The sequence below is a fragment of the Mustela putorius genome, unplaced genomic scaffold (assembly GCF_011764305.1).
Source record: "Mustela putorius furo isolate JIRA1106 unplaced genomic scaffold, ASM1176430v1.1 tig00003834_pilon_pilon_pilon, whole genome shotgun sequence".
Classification (NCBI taxonomy): Eukaryota; Metazoa; Chordata; class Mammalia; order Carnivora; family Mustelidae; genus Mustela; species Mustela putorius.
The window spans coordinates 19,320,795-19,347,902 of record NW_025421987.1 but is presented as its reverse complement, the minus strand read 5'-3'; the positions used below and the strand labels follow the sequence as shown (position 1 = coordinate 19,347,902).

The 27,108-nt window shown below is 35.3% G+C and overlaps 1 protein-coding gene across 6 annotated transcripts in view; it reads right to left on the bottom strand.

Moving 5' to 3' along the window:
• Positions 1–27,108, bottom strand: part of LOC101670340 (casein kinase 2 subunit alpha' interacting protein) — a 122,197-nt gene that overhangs the window by 75,525 nt on the left and 19,564 nt on the right. For 5 of the 6 annotated variants that reach the window (XM_013048670.2, XM_045088237.1, XM_013048678.2 and 2 more), the window contains one exon: positions 26,086–26,204. The exons of the other annotated variant lie outside the window; for it this stretch is intronic. The gene's annotated coding sequence lies outside the window, so the exon portion shown is untranslated. The remainder of the gene's footprint in view (positions 1–26,085; positions 26,205–27,108) is intronic. 6 annotated transcript variants of the gene reach the window in all.

Here is a 27,108-nt window from a genome sequence, read left to right as displayed (position 1 = left end):
ATGCTCTGCTTGTTGATCCTACTATAACCACTCTCACTTGCCTTCCTCCACCCTCACTACTTCAAACTAGAGTAATCTTTTTTAAAATGCATATATTATCATGTTACCCTTGTCATAAATCATCACACTGACTTCCCCTGGCTCTCAGTGTAAAGCAGTAGATTTCCAGGATGGTTTATAGAAGTATACACAATTTCATCTTTCCCTACTTCTACAACCTCAGCTATGGAAGTCCCACTTTACTGCTTGTGCTTCAGTGATGATGGACTTAGTTTCCTGAAAAAAAAACCTTACCTCTGATTCTTGGCCCCTGCTATTCCCTGTCCTTAAAATATTCTTCTTCCCTTGGATATTTCCAATGTAATCAAATAGTCTTGTCAAATATAATTTTTAGAAAAACAACAAAAAACTATTCTAGCTTAGATTTCACCTGCTATATGCACCTTTAAAAATCTATTTATTTCACTTTTCAGGTTTACATTTGTGTTTTCAGTATTTTAAATATGTTATGCTCTATACTGCAACATCCATGAATTCAAATATCATGTCCATTTGAATCACATGTATAGGCCAAGTTCCTAGCACAATATATGGCATACAGTAGTTCCCCAAACCTGTATGAACAAATGAGTTTATAGTGCAATTCAACAGGGCAAATATCTAAAACTCAGAAGTGGAAAAATTATTCCCAAGAATAATAATAGTTAACTTTTAGTTTTTGTTATGCAATAGGCACTAATATTAAGATGGATGGATAGATAGATAGATCTAGATAGGTAGAGGGATGGATAAATACATGTAGATATAGATCTGTCCTGGCAGATGGCTGTTAAGTTTTATCCTCTTTTTTCCCATGAGGAAACTAGACACACATTGGTTAGGTAATTTGCTCTAATCACAAGCTAGAAAACGAGATCTAGGAATGAACACAGAGAGGTCTGATTGCAGGACCCAAATTCTTAATCACCACACAAGATTTTATCTTCAATAAGCACTGACTGATTTTTACATTTTTACACATTAGGAAGGAGCTATAAAATAACAAAGTAATGTTATGAATGCTACTGTTAATATGATTGTCATATTTTCTTAGTATGCTTTCATGTGTAAATCTATCAAAATACATGATACAAAAACCCAAATTTTCCTAGGCCTTTAGATAATCCATGGCAAAAACAAATAAACAAACATACATATATTGTGGCACTAATTATTTCAGGCTGCGCATGAACTCCTTAGTTAACATTTCATGAATTAAGTGTTACTTCCACATCCAAATAGAAATAATGTATCCCCAAAGTATGTAACTTTTAACCAGAGAATTAAAGAGACATTAAGAAAAGACTGTTTAAAGAGAGAGTCAATTATTGTATGGTTTCACTGACTTGTGGAGCATAAGGAATAACATGGATGACACTAGGAGAAGAAGAGAAGTGAGTTGGGGGAAATCAGAGGAGACAAACCATGAGAGACTGTGAACTCTGAGAAACAAACTGAGGGTTTTGGTGGGGGAGGGGCTTGGGGGGGTTGGGTGAGCCTGGTGGTGGGTATTAAGGAGAGCACATATTGCATGGAGCACTGGGTGTGGTGCATAAACAATGAATCTTGGAACACTGAAAAAAATAAATTAAATTTTTTAAAAAGTAGTCTGCTTAGGCTCCTTGTTTGGTGGAGAATCTGTTTCTCCCTCTGCCCATGGTCCTGCTTGTGCTCTCTCACTCTGCACTCTCTCTCTCAAATAAATAAAAATCTTTAAGAAAAAAAAAAAAAAAAAGAAAGCAATGGCTCCTTAATTTGGTTATTAATTTTTGTTATATTTTTATTTCATCAAATATTTGTAGCTGGCATGTCCCTCTGAAAAGACCACTCATTGGATGTAACATATGGTCAAGAGCTTGATGAAATACTACAACGCTTCATGACTAACCCATTTATTTCCTGGTTTACGTAATCGTTTTCTTCCACTACATGACACAGTGCCAGGTTAGTGGCACTGAGTCAGGGAATTCTCTAGTAGTAGTCACTTTCCTGGTTTGGATAAAGGTTTTATTTTCAAATCTCATATCATCATATTTATTCCTTACCATTAGTCCAAGTATGCTGCATACTGAACACTCCGTTCACTCCAAGACAGCCCTTAGTTCTTCCTTCCCATTTGCCAGCCTCATTTGGCTCCAGTGAAGTGCATCAGATCTGCTAAATAATTTTAATCTTATCCTATCCAAATGTATCACCCCACCCTTCACATGTACACAGGTCCCTCCACACCCCTGAAAATTTAAGCTCTTTATGGTCTTTACATCCACGAGATGGAGGAAGAGACCTTAAAATCCTATGCAGTTTCAGGATGAGCCAATCCTTGGATTCAGACACATTCTACATTTTTTCCCTAGAACACTGAGTGAGGTATTTGTTTTATATTTGCATACTGACACAAGCTATTCTGATGGGTTTCGGAAGAGAAAGGTATCATTCTAGCAATGGTTTTTTTTAGTTATAAAAAAGAAAAAAATACAGGGTTTTTAGTCTTTCTGCTTTCACCTCTAGGTACTCTAATGCATATTTTTGTACTAGATTTTTACTGCTGGCTCTATCTTCAATATTTATCCAAATCCAACTACTACTCAACATTTTATCCCCTCCAATCTGGTATAAACCACCAAAGTCTCCCACCCAGACTATTTCAATATATGCTAACTGTTCTCCCTGCTTTACCCCTGTTCTCCTTATAGTCTAATCTCAACACAGAGGAACGCTTTTAAAACTTATGTCAGATCATCTTATTTCTCTGCTCAGTAACTTCCAGTCTCAGTCAGAGGAAAAGTCAACATCTTTATAGTGGTTTTTAAGTCCCCCATGATCTGGCATGTTCTTTCACTCTTATCTTTCCCTACTCTGCTCCAACCACAACAGCTTTCAAGCTGCCCCTCTAGCACAGCCTGATAAGAGCCAACGATTTCCACAACCCTCCTCCCAATAAACACAAACCTCATTTTTTCATGTCCATGCATTTTTTAATCAAATGTTCCCTTCTTGGTATCAGAGGCCCTTCTGAGCACTATATTTGGAACTGTACCCACAAATTACCATCTCATATACCCATACAACATTTTTTTTATTTTAGCATATGACAGCTTATTATATGAACTATATAAACTATATAAGTATAGTTTATATATGAACATATAAACTATATGATTAGCTTATTACATTCTCCTCCACTAGAATGTAAGCTGATGAGGGCAGACTGTCTTAGTTTGTTTTTTATTTATTTGTTTCACTGATGTATGCACAGCTCCCAGAACAGTGCAAGCGATAGTGTAGATAGTTAATAAATATCTGTTAAATGGATGAATCAGTATTATTTGGTATTAAATTGGGCAGAGGGAAAAATACACACCCTCCACAGAAGACTCTTTCCATAGCTAAACAAAACAACCTTAATCTGACAGATATTCAACTAACCAAAAATTAATAATGAAGACAACTTGACTAAATAGAAAATGTTTTTGTCTATATTTTATAAGGGCATAAATGTTTTCCAGAATAACAAAATGCAATAAATAAGGAACAAACTGGATAGCCAATCTTATATCTGGTTACTATTAATAAACCAAATTTTTCTGCTTCCTGATTTGGATACATTTATATTCCCCATACTAATACTGAATTACAGACTTGCATTTAATTAGACAATAAATTCTGTACATTTACACTTCCTGTAAAATAAAGGACCATTATTTTGACCTTTTTAATTGACTTTATCTGCCAAGATTCTGACCAAAGACTGTAACATTTTGACACTACATTTTGCAAAAAGCTTTTATATATTGAAGCTTGATCAAATTGAATAATATATGTGCAGAGACGAAATATGTACTTTGCTCAATATACTCTAATTAACATAATTGGCCTAGCACCAAAAGAACTAGAAGAGTTACATTTTTTAAAACATAGATATTAAACAGACCACTCTTTCATGTAAGACATTAATAGTATGTGTGAATTTGTGTATGTTGATTTAGTCAGGAATTTATATTGCAAAAAAAGTAATCAGAAGATAAATAATGGGAATTGTTAGAGCCTAACACAGGACTAGCAAAAGAGGAAGTGTAATAATACAACTACCTTCAGGGGGAAAAATAAGTACTGTGTTGAAATAAATAGGAAAGAATTAATGCAAACTTGAAAGGAGGGTTATTAAGGCTTATGGATTATCTCAAGGCAGTGCTATAAGTGGGAGAAAATGAAAAATAAAATCACATATCAATGCCATCCTATAGATTAAGAAGAGCAACAACAGGCTACACACAAAATTCCAGTGCATACTCATGAAAAAAATAAAGGTTTAGGAGATAAGGGGAATCATGAGAGCTACAGCTAGTATCCACAGTGAGATACACACAGATAACCACCTAAATAGAAAGGGGATATTAAGTAAACCATGTGTTTTCAGTCAATTATAGTTAAAGAATAGTGGTTGTTGCAATGCTAAAATCAAAAACAAAATTATGAAATTACTAGATTAAGAAAAAGTTTCCAGGTTTCTTGCTCACTTTCATCTCCATGTGACTTCTCACCCACTATTTATTGGTGGACGATAATAGCCTCAATTTCACTCTATTTCCATCCGAGTTCTTCCATATGTCTCAGTGCCTGGTTTTATTACTAGTGACATCATTATCCATGTAGATGATCCACCTAACAACTGACCTCTGTTTCTTGACTTCCTCATCTTGGGCCATCTTTCCTTTCTCCACATCAGCCACCTGGTCACATGGCCAAACCCTGGACTTCATCATCACTAGTAACTACCCTACACTAAACATTTCATTTGTTGACTACCACATCCTTCTTCCTCCATTTCATTTGCAACTGTACCTCCACTGCCACGTCTAACCTTTTTATGATTAACCCTACTGATTTTTTCTTGATTATGTTATGTCATTCTTCTTCACTTCCCATCTTCACACCATCTTAATTCAGTTTAGAATACATGTGTGGTAATTATAACCACTGTCTAAAAGTAGTCTCAATTAGTTTGTCCTCTGTCATGCTTGCTTGAACAAACCTCAAACCTGAATTAACCAAATTATACATTTTCTGTACTTTCTATATAAGACATTGAATACTACTGCAAAAAAATTTCACAAATGGACTGCATATTTCATTTCCCATTCATAAACTTCAAACTGAACTGAATTCTCTGCATTTCTCTCAGTCTTACTACATCTGCCAAGTTAATCTATTTTCCTACTCTCTAGCTCATATTTCACACCTTTTCCAATGTTCTCAAACAAACTCATGTCCTATCTTCCTCCATTTTCAGTAAATGATCTCATACTTTATTGAGAAAGTAGAAACCATGAAAAATAACTCCCTTATTCCTTTGCCTCCATATCTACAAAATCATCTTCCTATATGCCCATCTTTTCTTTTATTCTTCCTGTTAGAATGGACTAAGTGACATGACCATGTCAGTGATGACTCTGACTATGCTCAAGCCAGCTTGAGATACAGATTCCAAACGCTCTCATTTTCTCAAGGATTTTATTCTATAGTTACATTCCCCTTGTCTACGGTAACAATTTCTCTCTCCCTTTTTAACGACTCTTAGTCAGCCCACTATATATTCTAGGAGCATCCATATTTTAAAAACAAACTTTCTTGACCGCACATTCTCTTCTAGGGGAATAGCTCATATCATTTTCAGCTTATTTAAATAAGAAAAATAATAAAATCGCAAAAGATTATTTCATGTGTTGTTCACTACTGCTATCTTCAGTTCCTCATATTCCAATTACCTCTTCAACTTCCTTCAGTATGATTTCTAACCACTAAACACGTTTGATAATCTTCCAATTTTTTGCAACAGAAACTAACACGACTTCTCTTATTTTCTTATAAGGCCAACTTCATTCTTCCATTTTCCTCACAGCCTTCATCATATCTATCACATCACTTTGATTCTACCTCCTAAATATATCTCAGTCTGTCCATTTCTCTACATTTCTGTTGTCTGCACCCTAGTTAAGTCATCAGTATTTCATCGAACCTGAACAACTGCAGTTCTCCCTGTTTCCGTTCTTTTTTTTTTTTGAAGATTTTATTTGTTTATTTGACAGAGAGATTGCAAGTAGGAAGGCAGGAAGAGAAAGGGGGGGAAGCAGGCTGCCCACTGATCAGAGAGTCTGATGTGGTGCTCTATCCCAGAACCCTGAGATCATGACCTGAGCTGAAGGCAGAGGCTCAAGCCACTGAGCCAGCCAGGCATCCCCTCCCTGCTTCCATTCTTATCTCACTAGAGTCATTTTTCATAGCTACAAAAATGATTCATTTTAAATTGTAAATTGAATCATGCCGTTTCCTTGTATGAAATAGTTCCAGGAGTTCCTACTGTTCTTTAATGGGACGGGGCGGGGCAGGGGGGGGATTACTCCCGTCACATTATTTTTATCTCATAATATATAACTCTATCCCTCTATCCCACCTCACTATGCTACAGCCACACAGGCTTTCTTTACTCTTCTCATTCCTGACAAGTTCTTTCCAGCCTCTGAGTCTTCCAGTTATTTACGCCAAGGCTTGTAATTCTCTTTCCCTGGCTCTTGACTTCGCTAGTTTTCTTTAGAACTTCAGGTCTCAGTAAAACAGAGAGAAAGGGAAGGAGGGAGGGAGGGAAAAAGGAAAAAAATTCCTTCACCCTCCAATCAAAAATGGACTTCTTCTATTTCTAGTTACTTTCATTGAATGTACTATTTCCTTTTTATCATTTTTCACAATCAGTAATTACCTACTCCATGTATTTTCTCCTATTTTGTTGTCCATCTCAGGCTACTAAAATGTAATTTTTATAAGGGCATTTATCTATCTTATTCATCATAGTATTCCAAGTCTGGAAAGAGCACAAAATAGCCACTCTAGGAAATATTTCTGAACAAAATGAAATAATGAATGAATCTGAGCTTATCATGTAAAGGCTTATTTGAGAAACTTATTTTCTATTTCTGCATTAATATCTACACAGTCAAATGTGAAGTTATAGCATGAGAAGACATGAGTTTCTACGGGCCATTCAAAATGATGAATAATTCCCAGGATAAGTTCTATGACTAAGCAAGCACAAGAAATAGCACTTAGGCCATATGCTGATGAGTAAACAGTGAAGTGGCTCCCTGAGTGTCCGTCTGGAATGGAGCAAACAATAATGGAGAATTAACTGTGCACCAAACATTGTGCTGAGTATTTTTTCTTTATTACCCTCTTTAGTACAACACTCTGACATGTACATAGCCATCACCATTTTACTGATAAAAAATTCTGACATCAGAAAGACAAGATATTGCCTAAGATTTCATAAATAATGAATGATGGATCTTAGATTAGAAATTATGTCTGCCCAGCTCCAAGACCTATATTCTTTCTACAATATCACATAACCTCTTTTGTTTTCTATTTCATTAATTTCAAAGGTAGTGTCCTCTGACTCAAAGAATTAAGTTATAGGCCCAAAAGAGACTTACAGGAGCCCTATTTTTAATATCTTAAAGTACCTCCAAAAAAAGTCTCCTGAGAGGAGAAAGAAGGAGGAGATAACTACTTGAGATTAATGTGTGCTCCACAAAGGTAAGCTGTCACTGTGAAGCCATGAAGTTAGTTAACAGGGAAATGTGAGAGTAGAAACCAGCTTTTAGATCTAATCTAGTACACTCATCCAAATAACCCAATAATATAAACTAGAAATATATACCTAAACAATAATGAAAACTGAAAGACTAGGTTTTCATTGGGCACAAGGGAACCAAATCAGCAATAGAATCTATTAGTTAAAAATTAAATAAATAAATGACTTATATCAGACTCCTTAGATATGAACCTTCAAAGTCCAGAACTCCTTTAACAACAGGGACAAAAAGGCTCAGAGCATTGATGAGTGCATGACTTATTTCTACTGAATCTTCCATCTTCAAGCCTTCACAGCTGAGCCCAGTACCCCTTTCTCCTACCCAACAATGGGTTCAGAATCATTCAGGATTATTTTGTCAATGGACAGACTAAGAAGCTTCCAAAATTTCATAAGGTAGAAGCCACGACGACAAAAAGAATAGCAAAAAAATTAAGAAACAAGGAAGCTTAATAGGGAAAAATCAGAACTGTTTTAGACTTTTTTATGTATTCTGTAAGTTAATATATTTTGATTACACATTTAGAAGTACCATAATAGGGACACCTGGGTGACTCAGTCAGTTAAGCACCTGCCTTTAGCTCAGATCATGATCTCAGGGTCCTGGGATTGAGCCTCACAGTGGGCTCCCTGCTCAGCTGGGAGCCTGCTTCTCCTTCTTCCTCTGACTGCCACTCTCCCTGCTTGTGATCTCTCTCTCTCTCTCTCTGTCAAATAAATAAATAAATAATCTCAATTTAAAAAAAAAAAAAAAAAAAAAAAAAAAAAAAAGAAGTGCCATAATATTCTCAAGTGCTCAGGGGTTCTGGAAGTCCTAATGAAACACACTGTTATCGGGAGCTTTTGCCTAGCTATCCCCAATCTGGTATAGTAGCATCATCCTTCTGTATCTATCAAATGCCAATTCTGGGGACAAGATTGCCCTTCAATTTTTCAATACTGATATCCTGACTACACAGGATTGTATCAAGGATCAGTTCCTATGTCAATGGCAGCCATCCTTCATGTAAGAAGCTAACTCTGATATTGCTTAGCACAAGAACCATATCCAATAGAAATGTGCTTTACTGAATAGTAACTAAACAAGTTAGATTCTCTCCAACAAAGTGTCTGAATGAAAAGGGATATGGAGAAAGTCCTCATTTGGCAGGAAAATTGGGCAAAGAAGCAGGTGGAAAGAGAAACAGAGGACCGGAGCAAAGGAACTGCAATCACTTTTCTCGGAATGAGCAGAAAGCACTTACAATTGATCCTTGGCTAGTACATGTTATCTTTTTAGTTCTAATTGATTGATAGTTATTTCTAACATTATACCTGAACTGTTATGAAGTGCCGCATATAATCAGATCTCCTTTTATTTTCCTAACTCATTGTTTGAATCCCTATATATCTTATCAGAAGGAAGTCGAATTTCTTCCAACATGACCCACTATTGTGCAGGAATCCTAAGGGACAAACCCCAAAGAATGAAAGTCAACCCTCTTCTGAAATCAGGCTTATAGATATCTCACATTTAATCCTTCCATTACCACTACTGTTCGTTTTTTAAATTGTGTTCCTACTGAAGTTTACTTTTGCCCAGTCTTGTGGATATTTATTCTCCCTGTCAACATAGCCACAGAGGGTCTCCATGCTGGAGTCTGAAGATACACCTCTCTTAGGAACCACTCACATATTTTAGCAATTGTTCCCCACACAGTAGAACCAAGGCTTGGCTCATGAGGGGTACCAGCTCCATGTTGTATCCTAACCAATAAAACCTCACCCCTCCCATAATGGCAACATGAATATTAGGTCACTGTATACCATCTAAAGTACCAGCCCATACTATTCCTGTCCTATAGGAAATTTTATTTCAGGGATCTCAATGCCTTCCTCCTAACCACTAGGTCTTGGTCAGGGCCATTCAGATGCATTCAACCTTGTCTCCTATACTAAGAGTTCCAAATAAGATTATTTAGAACATTTACAGGCACCTTCCCTTTCAGAAGGCCTCAGATCTTCATTTATAAACAGATATACCTTTCCCTCAAGGAACACACTTCCTCACCATGGACATTTGAGAGTGGTAGCCTCAAGTTTCTGCCACACTCTTGACTTGGTGACTGGACCTTACTCCTACCCTGACACAACTGCAGCACACTGAGGTGTCTTTCCTCTGTATTAGAGGCTTTTTGTCTCTACCTGAATAAGCAAGAGCCCATCATTTTAAGTACCCTCTTCCATGAGGAACCTATTTAATCTCTACTTTGACTGAAACCCTGTTTACACAGCTATAAAGGAGATACTTTAAGCCCAAACTTTCGAATATGTAAGCTTCTTGGCAGGAATAAATTAAACACTAGCAGGAAGACATTAATTCTTAATGGCTCAACATGTGAAAGGAATAAAAATAAATCTCTGAATATGTTACCATACCATTTTTTACTCACTAAAAAACTTTACTGAGTCTATACCTGATTCATTTTCTTTTCCTAGCATGATGCTCTTATTTATTTTTCTTCTATTTCTTACAGCTATTATGTTCCTTTCTTGCCTTAATTCTGTATCTATTTTAGAAATATTAACCTTGGGGCACCTGGGTGGCTCAGTTGGTTAAGCATCTGCCTTTGGCTCAGTCAAGATCCCAGGGTCCTGGGATCAAGTCCTGAATCAGGCTCCTTGCTCCGCGGGAAGCCTGCTTCTCCCTCTCCCACTCCCCCTTGCTTGTGTTCCTTCTCTCCCTCTCTCTCTCTCTGTCAAATAAATAAATAAATAAATCTTTTTAAAAAAAAAAAGTCTTTATAAAACATAAAAAAAAGGAATATTGACCCCTTCACTCCCTTTTACATGAGCTTTGTCAGTCAATAAAAATATAACTTGATAGCCTTATTTTTTTAAGCAACCATTTAGAAGTAGTTACTATTTTTCTAAAGTGAATTTTATAGTTTTTACTAGTGGTATTTAGCTTCCTAAATAGTGCTATTGTCCCTTATGATCCTAGTATGCAATATAAAAATTAAATGCAATAGTTAAGAAAGACTTAAAACGTAGCCTGATGCCTTTGCTACCAAATTCTTTTTGTAAGTTGCTAGTATTTACTGACATAATAGAATATTCTTTTGGGGTAATTCTTTTGTCTCTTACAACATTGCAAACATTTGCTTTTTAGCATTACTAATTTAGTTGCCTTAGACTACTATATTCAGGGTTTAATCTAAATAGAATTGTTTACATTTTTTAAGTTGAAAATTATTTTTGCTTTCCTTTTTAAATACATTTTTCTAATCTCCAATTTATTTGTATAGTCTTCTCTCAATTAACATTAACACCTATAATATTTATAATAATAATTTCATTAGTTTCCAAAGCATATATGTTTTCAAAATCCCTTGCACAAACTGTTATTCTAAAAATGTACTAATACATTTTAGATTCATTGAAATGTTTTACAGATTAAAATGAAATACTACAAATGTAAAATGTTTAAATAGCGGCTATAATAAATGAATACCTAACACTAAATTGGATGATAAGAATCACTAGTAAAGATGTTAGATATCTACATGAGATAACCTTAGCACGCTAACATAAGAACATAAAAAAAAAAATAAATCTCCCTGGGAAATTAAAGAAAAAAATCATAGTCTGCATTTCTATCAATAACAACAAACACAATTAGATGCTGAGGAACTTTTAAATATGTGCGTGTGTGCAGGCACTCGGGCACACACACACAAACACACAGACTCAAATTTTCTTAAGATCTGCCTAACAATACCAGGGAATGCCCTCACAAATTTAGGGACAATAATTAAGGTGATCTCAAATCCAGCCCTCTATCCCTATTCTCTTTGAACAGAACGAAACTGCATACCATCTTTTATATTTTTCAATAACTATTAATTTACAGGACTGAAGGAGGGAAGACCTAGAATGAACTTAAAGATGATCCAAACAATTCAAACCCTAGAAAGAAAAGTTTATCTGTCAATTTGAAAGAACTTTAACGACATTGTGATATGAAGCGGAATTATCACTACTACTAATTGCACAGCCACGTTAAAATGACCTCAGAAAGTGACCTCCCCTAAAACACAGAATGTATGTAGAAAATGTCTTAATCTTCTATTCTATACTTAGATAAATGTCAAGTATATCTATCAACTCAATTAACCATAGGAAAAAAGCTGTCAAGATCTAATTCTTTTTTTTTTTTTTTTGACAAGGCTTTTATTCTGAAACCAGCAGAGGGAGAAGCAGGCACTTGCATTAGAAAGAGATGAGTGTCACAGGGGTCTAAGCCTCATGGGGAGCATTCCATGTGCAAAAGGCTGATTAGAACCATGGTGAATCTAGGTGGACATATTCCAGGGTTTGTTGACTGAGCTATAGTAAATCTGAGGATTTGCAGTCTGGCTGACTTGAAATTGAGCTTGTTAACAAAATAGATGTTTTCATTTCTAGCAATGTCAGGAAAAAATAAGGATGAACTGATGAAATGAAAGCACTTTTTATTAAAGAATCGAATCATATAAGCAATGGCAAAGATGAAAGCCAGTTGTTTATTTTATAATCATTTATTTTATCAGTTATCTTGAAAAAAATTAAATTATGGAACAGTTTGTGATATCACTGATACTAACGCAATTAAGCAAAGTTAACAGATAGTCATCCATTCATTTAGTCACATAACAAATATCTATTGTGTTCTTTGACATACGAAGAAATGTGCTAGATGCATTAGAATACACACACAAAAATAAAATGAAGATTCTTCCTTCCAGGAAACTATAAACAATTAAAATGTATTTATATGCTACAGTAACAACTTTTTTAAATATATTGGTCATTCAGCTGTACTATCTACTATAAGAGCCATTAGCCATCTGTGGCTTTTTAAATTTTAATTTTGATTAATTAAAGTTAAATAAAACCAAAAATTTGATTCCTCAGTCTCAGTAGCCATATTTCAGGTGCTCAACAGCCATATGTGTTTAATAGTCACTGTACTGAAAGTCTATTTCCATCATTGTGAAAAGCCTCCTAGAAAGCACTGGTTTAGGACAGAAATATCCTATCCAGTTAAGGAATCTATTAAAACCACTTAGTTGAATCTTCATAAGTGGAAAGAATGGAAATAATTTTGACATCTGGGGGCACCCCATTGACTAGTTAGAAGAACATGCAACTCTTGATCTTGGGATCTTGAGTTTGAGCCCCATGTTGGATGTAGAAATTACTAAAAAATAAAATAAACTTAGCACTACATGTGAAAGTTCACTTAATAGAGTACTAAAGATAAGGTTTTGTTTGCATGAACAAAAATCAAGAACCCAGAAGTAGTAGGATATATAGAGGAAGAATGGCATTTATTTATTTACTTATTTTTACCTGTGGGAGAATAAAGGGTAGAAATGGGAAATAATATTACATATTTAAGTTGCAATTATCATTAAAAAATGAGTGGTGAAAAAATCTGCATAACAGCATAATGATTTTAACTTTGTTTTGCAGATAAGTATGTCCTAAAGTATGGTAATGTGGTATGATTTTAACTGATACACTGATGTAATTTTTTATTTTAACTGCTTTATATGTATTTTATGAGTATGGAAAAAATATTACTAGCACATAAAATCTGTTATATCACTGATAGTATTGCTTAAGATAAGAGTGAATTCTTTTCAATTAAAACAGAGTGAATTGAATCAAATTCACAGACAGTCCTGTATAGACAGAGTCTTCAGGTTTTATTGCCAAGGCAGTACATAGTGTGCTGGCTAAAATCATCAAATACTAGCCTTAACACAGTGTCACTATGTGCATATTACTTCTTCCTGTGTTTCCGTTTCCTCTTCTGAAGAAAGATATTAAGAATGGGGACATTAAGAGTATCTGTGTTGCAATATTTGTGTAAAAGATCATTGAAAAACATTTAAAAAAGTGGCCTAGCAAGCAGTAAGCACTTAATAAGTTTTTGCTATTATTACTATTAATGGTGAAATTTGCAACATTATTAGATTTGTGTTTTAGTAAACTTAATCCATCTGCCAACTGCAACATGGATGAGAGAAGACAATGCATCTGGAAATAATAGAATTCAGTCAATCATTCAAAGGCCAAAGGAAGTGTTGTGCCTACACAGAGTAGTTCCAATGAAAATGTAGAGAAGGAGAAGTTTATAGATCTAACAGAGCTAGAATAAACAGGACTTGATAAATAATTTAACAGGAAGATGAAGAAAGAGAGAAATCAAAGGAAATACCACAGTTCCAAAGTCTAGGTAGAGGAGTACCAATGTATAGTGAGAAGCATGTGTTTGGGAAGAATGATGATAGGTTTCATTTAAGAAATACTGACTTTGGGAGCGCCTGGGTGGCTCAGTGGGGTAAGCTGCTGCCTTCAGCTCAGGTCATGATCAGGGTCCTGGGATGGAGCCCCGCATCGGGCTCCTTGCTCAGCAGGGAGCCTGCTTCTCTCTCTGCCTCTGCCTGCTTCTCTGCCTGCTTGTGATCTCTGTCTCTCTCTCTGTCAAATAAAGAAATAAAAAACCTTTAAAAAAAAAAAAAGAAAGAAATACTGACTTTGAAGTTATGGCAAGAACTTCAGGTCAAAGCACCCCCAAAAAACAGTGGAAATAAGAATCTGGATCTCTGAAAATAAACCTCAAACTGCAGGTTTATAACTATTGGCACATTGTTAATTATCAAAACCATGACCCAAAATGAAGCTGCCAGTGGAAGAAGGTGGAGGAGAGGATCCTTAAAAAACATCTTCTCTTTGCAAGTAAAATAAGGAAACTCAGACAATGACTGAGATTAGGATGATAATACAGAGATGGGGATGAGAACCAAATGACAAAGGATCTGCAAAAAGGAACGGGAGTATCAAGTGCTGCTGAGTGTCTGAGGTAGGGACGTTAAGAGAGAACATTGAGTTTAGGAACTAGGAATTATTGGTAAACAGAATAAAAACATTGGTACATAGGTCAAAATCAGTACTTGAGCTTGACTTTAAGGTCCAATGGTGATACTCTTTCAATAAGTTTAGCCACAAAAGTAATGAAGGAAAGTCTGTTAGCTTGAGAAAATGGCAAGAGCAAAGGGAAGTCCTTGATTGTTACTGTTTTGAATCTATGAGAAGGCTGAAAAAAGTAGTAAATGTAAATAAAGGGTGACCGAAAACTAAAACAGATTATAATTCAAAGAGCTAGCACTGAAGGTAGTGAAATAGGGGATCAAGAAAACATCAAAAGAGCTTAGTCATGGAGAGGATGAAGAAATTTCTCACTGGGGAAAAAATATAGATGAAGATGGGTGAAAATGTACAGTAGGTCAAACTGAAATTAGTCATTTTAGGTAACTAAGATCAAAAGTCCTCATATTCACTCACATTTTCATTCAAATTCAAAACACATTTGCTGAGCACCTGTGATGTGCCAGATAGACACTGTTCTAGAAGATGCTGATACAAAAATGAACAACACAGGTGGTAAACTAAAGAGTTAATACATTCTAGAATGAGAAGAAATATAATGTAAAATATAAGAAGGTTGAAGTCAGATCCTGGAGAACACAAATATTTAGAATGAGGGAAAACAAGAAAAAAGAGGGAATAAAATGCCAATTAATAATAAAAACTTTTAAAATAATGAAATGGTTTTGGTGCAAATTAAATCAGATAATAGAATAGAGTGAAAGAGTAGCTTTTGGGGGAAGGGAAGCAGGGAGGCCTCTCTAAGTTTGGAATAACGTGAACTGAATTCTGAATGTGATCAAATCTACTGTATGGAGACCAGTGGAAGGAATGCTCCAGAAAGAGAAAAATAGCAATTATAGAGATCCAAAATGGGAATGATTTTAGCCTGGAAAGAGAGGAAAAGCAAAGGGTGGCCACTGCATAGTCAAAGTGAAGAAAAAAAAAATCATGGTGTCTTGAGTGAATATGGTTGTCAGAAGTAAATTTTGAATATGAAATAGAATTTAGGAAGAGACAAAGAAACGAAGACTATTGAAGAGTCACACTATTTGCTGTCTTCTCTTGCTCACATGAGCTTCTAAAAGACTAGTAGACTTAGCAATCTGTTCACCTCCATCTACCTTCAATGCCTAGATGATCTCATCCAGTTCCTTAGCAAAATTTTCTAAATGCTGATGATTCCTAAATTCATGTCTTCATCCACAATCTCTCCACTAAACACAAGACCATCCCATCAATTATTCCCTTGGAAATCTCAAGAAGCATCTTGAACAAAACACATACAAACTAAAATTCTTTGTTACGCCCTCACCCTCAAATACACTTTTTTCAAATCTCCTGAATTGTAATTAATAGCTCTCTATGGATTTTATTGCTTGGGAAAAAGATTAAGGAGGCATAGTGATTGTTCTCTCATATCCCACATCTGTCAAAACTCGGTAAGTTCTACCTTTTCTTAAATATATCCCCACTTAAACCACTCTTTCCAAGTCCACTGCCACAACTCAAATTTGATTAATCATCAATTTAATGCAGACTTTATAAACAAACTCCTACCAGTCTCCCTGCTTTCAACTCTTGCTTCTTTATAGTCTATTATCCACCAATTAGCCTATAAGGTAATGATTTCTTAAAAGAATCTGTAAAAATTGGTAGGATGTATTTCTTAAATACTTGCTAGAATTTGCCAGAGAACCCATATGGGCCCATAATTCCTTAATGGAAATATTCTAAATTACAAATTTCAATGATCTATATTCACTGATATGAAGTCATTCTGATTCTCTGTTTCATCTTGAAATTTTTTAGAATTTTTATTTTTCAAGAATTCTGTCCATTAAATTTGTGAAATTGGCATTAAGTTGTTGATAATCATCTCATTTTTTATTCTTGACATCAGTAATCTATTTTCTAATTTTTGTTCAATTAGCTGAATTAGTATCAAATTTTTTCTCTTTCAAAAATCGACTTTTGCATTCATTAAGTTTCTGTTTCATTCCTCTTTTTTTTCTATTTTTATTTCAGTAATTTCCATTCTTATGCTTACTAGATCCTTCTTTTGACTTACATTAGAGTTCATTTCCTCCTGTTTTCTGAGTCTCTTACTTAAGGTGGCAAGTTAAATAATTAACTCCCATCCTGTCTTCTTTTGTAAGAAAACATTTACTGTTACATTTCCCCTCAAGCACCATGTTAGCAGCATCCCACAAATTTTGATATGCTGTGTCTTAAATTTTATTTATTTCAAGATATTTTCTCATTTCCTTCTCCTTTTTAACCCATAGGTCATTTAAAAGTATATTATTTAATTTCCAACTATATGGGGATTTTCCACATACCTTTAATACTGATTTCTAATTTAGTTATATCACAGTCAGAGTATGTACTTTTAATGACTTTTAAATGTCCTTTTAAAAGTATTGATATTGTGTTTTATTGCCCAGAATATGATCTACATTGCTAAATATTTCATAAAATTTTAAAAAGAAATGTTCTTCCAATGTTGGGTAGAGTATTTTATAAATATCAATTAGGTCAAATTAGCTAAGGGTATTGTTTAATTCTTACGTATCTTTACAGGATTCCTATCAAGTTAGTATATCAATCACTGAGTGATAATATAATCTCCAACTATAATTATTAATTTACCTATTTTTCCTTGCAGTTAAGATTTTAAGTTTTGGAATTCTGTTATTAGATGCATTCACATTTATAACTGTTATATCTTCCCACTGTATTTACCCTTTATCATCATGAAATCTCTACCTTTGTCTCCAGTAATAATCCTTGTATTAAGTCTACCAAATCATATTAATATAGCTACTTTAGCTTTCATGTTTATCTTTGCATGTTATACTTTTTTCGATTATTTTATTTTCAAAACACACTTATATAAAAATATGAGGGTTGCTTTTTTATTTGATATAGTAATCCTTACTGACCGAAGTCCACTTACATTGAATGTAATTATCAGTATGACTGGATATCTTTCTGATATTTTGCTATTCTTCTTTTGTTTCTTCTTTTGTTTGCCTCACTTCCTCTGTTCATCTTTCTCACTTTCTCTTTCTTTTCTTAATTTAAATTTTCTTTTACTTCTTTATCTATAATTCTTCACATTTTTAAATGGTCATTTTAGGAATTAAAACATTAAACTTTAAATTATTTCAATCTACGTAAATATTGACATTCTTTGATGATATATGGGAAACTTGCAACAGTGTAGTTTTCATCTAGCACCCTCCATCCTTTGTGTTATCACTGTTATGCAAAATACATCATCTGTGTTACAAGCCAAACAATACAGTGTTAAAAATTTCCTTTACATAGTCATAGGTATTTTAGAAAAATTAGGAAATAAAACTATAAATAAATATTTCCTTATTTGAAGTTATTTACAATTTATAGTCCCCCTTATTCCTTTTGTATAGCTGATTACCTTTCAACTTGAAGATCTTCCTTTAGTGGTATAGATCTTCCTTTAGTGGTGTGACAAATTCTCTCAATTTGTCTATTAGAAAATCTCTTTCTTGTCATTGGTATTATGGACATTGGGGAGGGTATGTGCTTCGGTGAGTGCTGTGAAGTGTGTAAACCTGGTGATTCACAGACCTGTACCACTGGGGATAAAAATACATGTTTATAAAAAATAAAAAATTATATTAAAAAAAAAAAAGAAAATCTCTTTCACTTTTGAGGGACAACTTGGCTGAAAACAAATTTTGGCTGACTTTTTGGTGGTGGTGGTGGCTTTTCTTTCAGCACTTTGAATATTTCACTCTAATATCTCCTTGTGTCCACTATTTATAATTAGAAGTCAACTTATAATTGTATCATAACTATAAGTGATGAGTCATTTCCTCTCTTATGATCTTCAAGATTTTCTCTTTTATCTTTGATTTCTAACATCTTAAACATGGGGGGTGTAGGTACAGCTTTTCTTTATTTTCCAAATGAGGGTCATTGAGTCTCTTTTATCTGTAAGTTAATATTTGTAATCAAATTTCAGAAGCATTCTGTTTATTTCTGGAAATACATTTTGTGTCCTTTTCTCTTTCTTTTTGACTCTTGATTCCAATTACACATATGTTGGACCCCGTGATATGCTCCAGTGTTCTCTAAAGAAGCTCTGTTCATTTTTCTCTGATCTATTTTTATTTCTGCCCTTTGGAATGTATAGTTTCCAGTAAACTATACCTAGTTAACTGAGGCTTTCTTATGCTATTTTCTGTCTGTTTTAGAGCTCAACTAGGGAATTTTTATTTTCAGTTATTATAATTTTTAGCTGTAGAATTTCCATTGACTTATTTTTTTAGTTCCCATTTGTCTGTTAAAAAATCATAATTCAATGTACAATAAACTTTTTCCAACCTTTGAATATATTTTTAATTCATTGAATATAACAGCTACTTTGACATTTGTGCTTATTTAATATCTTGACCCACTTGCAATCAGTTGGTATTGATGTATTTTTTTTCCCTGCATATGAATTACATTTTCCAATTTATTACCATGGCTAGTAATTTTTTGTTCCAAACTTGTCATGATAGATAATATGTTAGTTAGCTCAGTAGCTCAGACTGTCATAACAAAATACCTTAATCAGCTGGCTTAGAAAACAGAAATTTTACTTTCCAGGTTTCATAGTTCTGGAGGCTAGAAGTCCAAGCTCAAGGCTCAGTTGATGAGGATTCTTTTCCTGGCTTGCAGCAGCCATCTTCTATGTCACCATATGGCCTTTCCCAGTGTGTATGTGGCAGGGTGGGGGTAAATAAAGTTTTTTAGTCTCTCTTATAAGAATACCAAGCCTTTTGGATCAGTTTCCCACCCTTATGACCTCATCTAACCTCAACTACTTCCTCAGAGACCCTATCTTCAAATATAGCTAAAGTGGGGGTTAGGCCTTATATATGAATTTGGGGGAGATACATTCTGTCCATAAGAGAGTATGTTGGAGTGACTCTAAGATCTCTTTTCTTCTTCGGATTATTGGTTTTTGGTTCCAGTAAGTCATTAACTTGCCTAGATCCAAACTAAAATTTGTCTTCCCCATGGTTTGGAGAAGATAACTCTGGCCAAGTTTTCTTGGCTTCCAGCTGCTGCTTTTAAGTCTAGCCTCCATGTTGGTCTCCTCTGTCCCTATTAGTTTAGACGTCTGCCAAGAAATTTAGCTGAGTCAATGCTTAGATTTGGGGGTTCACTCTTTTGGTGGTTTCTTGTCTCCAGTCCCTCCTAATAAATTTCCAGTCCCTTTTCCATCCCAGAATTCTGTCTTCTGACAAGTCAATCTAATAAGATTTCTATTCTCTGCCATCCAAGCTCCCTGTGTACTAGGAAATGCACTCAATAAAAGGCATAACTATAATATTTCCCCAGAAGCAATTCTTTCATTCAAAAGCAAACCCATCTTTATTTTCTCCCTGCTTTTTCACCAGCCTTTCTGGGGTCATATTTTATTGATCATCCAGGAATTTACAAAAATATTATACTCAGGTTTTTGGATTTCAGACCTTTGTGGTGCTCTTGCTTCTAGAATTTTCCCTGAAATTGAGTCGTTTAAACTGAGGCTTTCTAAAAAAGCCACAACACACAGCATTGTACTTTCTACCCAATGTAGCAGCAGTCTTTCAGTAGTAAACTCTTCTCAAGTTTCTACCTGCCTTTGGTCATTTTCCAGTATCTTCAAATTTCTGTTTTGATTATTTTCCAGTTACTATAATTGTTTTCTGTGGGAAGAATTGCCTGAACTTGTCACACCACCCTATATCAATGATCAATATAACATATATCAGATCAATCTCACACACACACACACACACACACACACACACAACCAGTTTAAAAATCCAGAAATTGCTCTTCAACTGGAGTAGAATGAAAACTCAGTATCAAACTCTGCATAATCCACCCTCTCCCTAAAGGCCTGGAATGTTTCTTCACCAAGAGATCAAGAGTCCTCACAGTCTCTGCTGGGCTTATCACCTTGTGTGGGAATATATTTTTTATTTCTGCTTAAGCATGTGCATCATACAGCATCTGATACCCCACAGTTGTATCTGCCTTTTGCAGGCTACAGCACAAGATGGGCATATGTAGGTAAGTCCCTCTCTATCAGCTGCCAAAAGGGACCAATGAGGACCAATGCCACCAGAAAAACTGTCTTACACTGTGTCTCCACTATAGCCTGTCCAGTGCTTGAATGCATTGTGTTTCTGATGATTCCATACCAAGATGAGGGCACAGAAATGTTTGAACTTCTACTCCTGATAAAATAGGCAACAGGTGCTACATGGTTGACAAGATCAAACAATCCTAAAACTACCTGATCTTTGTACTTTCAGCTGTAAGAGGCAAAAAGTATCCTAATAATTTTTAACTACTGGAATTTTTTTTTCTCTCTCTTGTGAAAGAAAGCATATTGGTCTTCTTTCCTTTCCACAAAAATGCCAGAGGCATTCCTATGTTCATGCTACTTTAATTATTATTCTTCGTTAGGCCCCTTCCCCAGATTTTAACTTAACTGCATCCTTTTCATCATTCAGATCTGAATTCAGGTACAAACTTTTCAGACAATTTTCCCCAACAGCCTACCTAAAGTAGCCATTCAATCACTATGTAGCTAAAGTCCCAATTTTAATTTCTCTTTTCAAAATATCAAACTGTTTGATATCATATTGTTATATTTTTCTTTTTATTATTAATTTTTCCCAGAAAGTATATCAATCTAGGAAAGCAAACATTATCTTGTTCACTACTGTATTTTTGGTGCCTAAAAGAGGATTTGGCAGCTAATAGACCCTCAACAAATGGCTGTTGACTGAAAAATAGCAGAAATGAGTCAATTTATCTGGAAACAGCTAACAACGAAACTCATTCATTAGAACAGAAACCTTTCAAATTTACATTATAAAACTGGTATACTCATAAAAGAAAAATGTCAGTAATATCAGCTCAAGTCCATATGGTTTATCTTGTAATTTTTTGCTCCCCATAATTCCCTGGAGATTTGTATTCTCCAAAATATTTGTGTGTGAATTTTCACAATATAACAGTCTCTTCCACTTGAAAAATAGGTTTAAAGGTCATTTTTCCATCATTCAAATTCCTGAAAATCAATCTGTTTACTTGGGAGAAGAATCAAATACTATAATCTTACTATTAGTCAAAAGACTTGCATTTTTTATTAAATGCTATCCAAGTGAGGTTTTATTTTTCAACCAGCCTTTGCAAATTTGCATTAGTTCATATGCCCAGAGAACAAAACAAATAATTTAGATAACACCAAAATCCTTCATTACTTTAATATTCAACAGCATCAGAAGAACTATTCTGGCATGTTGGAAAGGAAAGTGTACATTTTGTTGGTATGAAGGGTTTGCACTGACCTTCCAAACTTGGGAATCTGTTTTCCAAAGCGCTGTATGCAACAAAGTTAAAGTGCAGTTTTGAAAACACAGATTTCTAACTGATAGGAAAATGTTAAGTATAAAATATGGGGTTCCGTTAGAATTTCTTTTTTTTAATCTATAAAATCTTTGGAATTCTTTTTTTATCTTAATTATAAACACTACAGGGTAACAATGCATGAAATATAAAATTCAGCATGTGCTAAGCCACTGTGCTTAAATACTATCTTCCATGTAGTCTTTCCTGACTCTGGCTCTGTCCCTACTTGATGCTTTTTCTACCTCAACCTTAAACATCTAGTGCCCCATCACTGATTAAGACTCACTCTAAGTTCAATTTTCATAAATGAAGCCTCAGTGTACTCAGCAACTATTTGACTCTTATTTCACTTTGGTTTCCTTTTATATTCCCTCCTGTGAATTAGAAAGTTTCTCTTGAGAATAGTAAGAGATCAGGCTGAAACACAAGCCGTTTTTTTGTTTGTTTGTTTTTAAAAGAACACTTTAATTTACAATATTAATTATATTTAAGAAATATTCCCTTGTCTCCTGCATTGGCTCCAATTAGCATTTCACCCTTAACTTGGCCCCTCTTTCTCTGCCTTCAATATAACTACTACCTATTTCCTTTTTCAATCCTAAAAAATAGTGATAACTTTAACACTCTATTTAAATTATCCTATACCTACCCATTCTCTAATAAAATATAAACATGATGGGGACACAGAATTATTGCTTGAGGAAATAAAATACTTTGTTTTCAACTTTAAGACTCATTTACAAACCAAACTTTAAGACTCGCTGACATGAAAACTTCAAATCTCTTAGAGAAACAAATTTCTCTTTCCTAATTTGCCTTATAGGTTGATTTTATGCCTTCCCTGCCCCATTTGATTTTTGGTCAACTCACTCTAGAACATGATGACAACATGATACCCACATACATCTGTGGCTTAACCATTACACAAACTGACGGCACTGAATGCCAACACTGCCTTGTCACTGATATGCTCTGAAGCATTTTAATCATAGAGTTGGCCACAAATGGAAACCCATGACCTGGCACAGGTCTGTGGGTCTGTGCGACCTCAAAGTGCTAGAGCTTAAAATCCACTGAGAACCAAATTCCTGCAGAGCAGGAAACCCACACTAAACAAAATCAGGGAAAGAGAGTATTGCCAAAATGCAGTTACTGTTGGGCTAATTTTCATATTATAATCTCATCAAGTATAGTATAAAATCCAGAATGGTCTTCTTTCTTAGGCTGAAGAGGGCACCATCTTTTCCTTCTCTCCAAAGAGAATTTACATAAAAAAATAAGCCTGGTAAAAGAGTTTGTTTTAAAAATATTAACAACAATAATGTTATAGTTAAATAATACTAAGGGACACCTGGGTGGCTCAGTAGGTTAAGCATTTGCCTTCAGCTCAGGTCATGATCTCAGGGTCCAGGGATCAAGCTGCGCATAGGGCTCTCTGCTCAGCAGGGAGCCTGCTTCCCGCTCTCTCTCTGCCTGCCTCTCTGCCTACTTGTGCTCTCTCTCTGTATCAAATAAATAAATGAAATATTTTAAAAAATAAAATAAAATAATACTAGGAGTTAAGATGACATTAAAGAGCTAAGACTCCATGAGATTACCTGACAAATATTAAATAACCAGCCAAGAAATTTAGGGATTCTACAAGCTTTGGTCCTTCAATATATACTTATTCTGGCGAATTCCCCTATCTAAAGCAGGAAAATTCAGATGACCCTAACTCCTAGATATGCTGAAATTCCTCTCTGGCACTGATGAGTACCTGAACAGGGGAGCCAAAAAGACCACAGTGATTAAGTGTCAAACAATGACATTAAAACTTTTCCTTGACTGAGGCTCAGATAACTTCAGGAGTTATAACAAGGAGTGGACACCAGTAAAGCAAGTGTATCTATTTATTAGATTGTTTGCTGGCAGGTTGAAGACCTGGGATTCTTAACCTGACCAATTAAATAAGGTGTCTGGGGGCGCCTGGGTGGCTCAGTGGGTTATAAAGCCTCTGCCTTCGGCTCGGGTCATGATCTCGGGGTCCTGGGATTGAGCCCCGCATCGGGCTCTCTGTTTGGCGGGGAGCCTGCTTCCTCTTCTCTCTCTGCCTGCCTCTCTGCCTACCTGTGAGCTGTCTCTGCCAAAGAAATAAATAAAATCTTTAATAAATAAATAAATAAATAAATAAGGTGTCTGATGTTAAAGTTCTTCAACTTCCTGAATTTTCCTAAAGGTGTGAAGAAGGCCAGTCAGTATGACAGAATAGGAATATAAAACTTCAGGGGCGCCTGGGTGGCTCAGTGGGTTAAAGCCTCTGCCTTCGGCTCAGGTCATGATCCCAGGGTCCTGGGATCGAGCCCCACATCGGGCTCTCTGCTCAGCAGGGAGCCTGCTTCCTCCTCTCTCTCTCTCTGCCTGCCTCTCTGCCTACTTGTGATCTCTGTCTGTCAAATAAATAAATAAAATCTTTAAAAAAAAAATATTTAAAAAAAAAGGAATATAAAACTTCATTAGTCTTACTTTCTACCTCAAATTCAGCCAGTACCATGGATGATTTTAATATCCATGAACATGCATTACTCTGCCTAAACATTCTTAAATTACCTTAATTCTAATTACATTAACTTCAACCCTATTCCAGCCACCCACCTTAGATCCAACATCACCCAAAGCAGCTCTGTCTCCAACATCTTTAACATTAATATCCTGCTTTCTGACCACAACCCTCAATCCTTCCAGCTCCCTTGTGTATTTTAATTCATTTCCATTTTAACTTCATTGGCAATATACTCACTTAGTTAAGTGTGTGGGCTCTTAAATCAGTCTACTTGGATTCTACTTGGATCCATATCCTGGATCATTTGCTTCCTAGCTGTGTACACTTAGGCGTCAATCTCCTCATCTAAAGAAAATGGAATTATGTTTAATCTAGCAGATACTCATGCCCATGTAATATAGTTTTTATGAAGATAAAATGAGATAATCTGGAACATTTAGCATGATGCAGATGAGGAACATAGTAGGTGATAAATAAATATTAGTTCTTTTTACACATTTATTCCTAAATTTATTTTTCACGTATTTTTTTTCATATCTGGCCTAAAATCTGTACTTCATTATTTATTTTCTCCAAATAAGATAAGCTAGTTGGCAAATTTGGCCAACTAACTGCTCCACACCAAGACTGCTAAAAACTGATGGGAAAATATGTAACTGGGTTTTAGGTATCGAAACTATAAGACCTCCAAAAGCAACTGTGTTATTACTACATGTCAAAAAACAATAACATCTCTGAATGTTTAACAGCACATTTTATAAATCACATTCTTGAATACCGCATATTACCTATTTTCTATAAAATTTTAGGAAAAACACTTCCTTCCCTTTTGAAACTTTGTTATTACATCAATTATCCCTCTTTTTCCCATCTACTTTAATTCTTTTCCCCATATACACCATTATATTTGCTGAGTCGAGGGCAATGGTACAACTGGAGGCCTCATACAATATTTTTATTTTATTTTATTTTTTTTAAAGATTTTATCTATTTATTTCACAGAGAGAGATCACAAGTAGACAGAGAGGCAGAGAGGCAGGCAGAGAGAGAGAGAGGGAAGCAGGCTCCCTGCTGAGCAGAGAACCCGATGTGGGACTCGATCCCAGGACCCCGAGATCATGACCTGAGCCGAAGGCAGCGGCTTAACCCACTGAGCCACCCAGGCACCCACAATATTTTTAAATATTTCAAAGCTACAAATCAAAATAACAGAGCTTTCTAATTCTACCCAAGGTGGAACAGCAGCAACTAGATTTACTATCCCACATAAAACCATCTTTCATCTTAACAACTACAACAACAAATAGACAAAACATGTAAAACAATTTTTAAATACATAAAACATTTTTTAAAGACTTTGGACTTAAATAGACTTAAATTTGGACAATAAATGACAGTGATCGTTATGAGATGGAGAACAAATGAAGTGAGCTCTACAGTTCTTTTAACTTACTGTTTGGAGAGAGTTCTCAGGTGATGATACGGAGAGGGAGAAGCCAGGAGGACCCCAGTGGACCCCTTGAATTGAGATGACAGGAAGAATAAGGCTGCTGCAGTTCACTGGACAGAGTCCTAGAGAGGAGAGAATTTCATAGAGACAGAACCCTGGATGTCTGTAGAGGGTGCCCTTAAGTATTCAGCAGATAAATTATCAGGGCATACACATGAGGAAATTACCCAAAAGTAGACAGAAAAAACATCAGGAACAATGCTGGGATAACACAGGGTCAGAAAGAGGCCTTTTCACATCATTCAGACTAAGAAGTCTCATCACTTACAGGTAATGACGTGGACCACCCAGGAAGGTCTTGCCTCAATGGTGAAGAAAAAATTAACCTTAACTTAACTGCAGCAAACAAGTATAAAAAGGAAAACCAGAGAGTATCAAACTATTTCAAAATAATTTCAAAGTAATTTAACTGTTTGCTGGAATAAAGTTCAAGAATATTTAGAGGATACGAAAGATACCTAACACTCAAAAAGATAAAATTCACAATGGATGTCAAAGATTACCAGGCTTGCGGGGTGCCTGGGTGGCTCAGTGGGTTAAGCCGCTGCCTTCGGCTCAGGTCATGATCTCAGGGTCCTGGGATCGAGTCCCACATCGGGCTCTCTGCTCAGCAGGGAGCCTGCTTCCCTTCCTCTCTCTCTGCCTGCCTCTCTACCTACTTGTGATCTCTCTCTGTCAAATAAATAAATAAAATCTTTAAAAAAAAAAAAAAAGATTACCAGGCTTGCAAATAAGCAAAAAATGCATGACACATAGAGAGGAAGAGAATCAATAAAATGAAACTGACCTAGAACACAGGTGTGTTAGAATTAGTAGAGAAGGACAACAAAATGACTTTAGTAACTGTGTTCAATACATTATAAAATTCAGTAGAAACATGAAAGATAGGAAAAAGACCCAGATCTACTTTCTAGATATAAATATTAAAATGACTGTGGTGAAAATACACAGAACAAAAATAAAGGT